At 40.0% G+C, this 1,085-nt stretch overlaps 1 protein-coding gene across 2 annotated transcripts in view; it reads right to left on the bottom strand.

Moving 5' to 3' along the window:
* ZNF177 (zinc finger protein 177) overlaps nucleotides 1-1,085 on the bottom strand; it is a 9,266-nt gene that overhangs the window by 5,833 nt on the left and 2,348 nt on the right. For both annotated transcript variants that reach the window (XM_011994303.1, XM_011994302.1), the window contains one exon: nucleotides 199-310. The gene's annotated coding sequence lies outside the window, so the exon portion shown is untranslated. Of the gene's footprint in view, nucleotides 1-198; nucleotides 311-1,085 lie in introns of those variants that run through there.

Raw genomic sequence — 1,085 nt, 5'->3', positions numbered from 1 at the left:
AAACTACAGGATGTTTTAAGCTTCATAGTAACCACAAAGCAAGAACCTATACTATGGAGAAAAGAGAAAGGAATCAAAGCATATCACTACAGAAAGTCATCAAATCACAAAGGAAGACAGAAAGGGAGGAAGAAAGGAACATAACATCTGTACAACAGCCACAAAAGAATGAATAAAATGGCAACAGTAAGTACTTACTTATCAATAATTACTTTAAATATAAATGTACTCAGGAGGCTGAGGCGGGAGGATCACTTGAGAGCGGGCAGGAGTTTGAGACCAGCCTAGGCAACATAGCAAGACCACATCTCTACATAAAATAATTTTAAAAAATTATCTGGGTGCAGTGGCATCTGCCTGTAGTTCCACCTATTTGGTGGGCTAGGGTGGGAGGATCGCTTGAACTTGGGAGTGGTTGGAGTATGATCATGCCACTGCACTCCTCCTGGGTGACAGAAATCCTATCTCCTTAAAGCAAACAAAAAAGTAAATGGATTAAATTCTCTAGTCAAAATATATAGTAGCTGACTGGATTAAAAAAGAAAGACCTAAGGTATATGCTGCCTACAAGAAACTCACTATAGCTTTAAGAATGCATGTATCCTGAAAGTAAAAAGATGGGAAAAGACATTCCACGTAAATGGGAACCAAAGAGAGCAAGGGTGAGTAGGAAAGATCTTATACAGCTTAATGTTACACCTCAAGTTACTAGAAAAAGCAGCAGCTAAGCCCAAAGTCAGCAGAAGGAAACAAGAAGAAACTAAGCCCAAAGCCAGTAGAAGGAAGGAAATTAATAATAAAGATCATAGCAGAAATAAATGAGAAAGAGATAAGACAACAGAAAAGATCGATGAAACTGAAAGTTGGTTGTATGAAAAGATAAACCAACAAAAACCTTTAGCCAGACTATCTAAGATTAAAATAGACAAGACTGAAGTAAAATTAGAAATGAAAGAGAAGGCATTACAACTGGTAACTACAGTGCCAGGCGCGGTGGCTCACGCCTGTAATCCCAGCACTTTGGGAGGCCGAGGCGGGCGGATCACGAGGTCAGGAGATCGAGACCATCCTGGCTAACCCGGTGA

Source organism: Mandrillus leucophaeus, unplaced genomic scaffold, assembly GCF_000951045.1.
Source record: "Mandrillus leucophaeus isolate KB7577 unplaced genomic scaffold, Mleu.le_1.0 Scaffold451, whole genome shotgun sequence".
Classification (NCBI taxonomy): domain Eukaryota; kingdom Metazoa; phylum Chordata; class Mammalia; order Primates; family Cercopithecidae; genus Mandrillus; species Mandrillus leucophaeus.
This window is presented reverse-complemented; position numbering and strand designations above follow the sequence as displayed.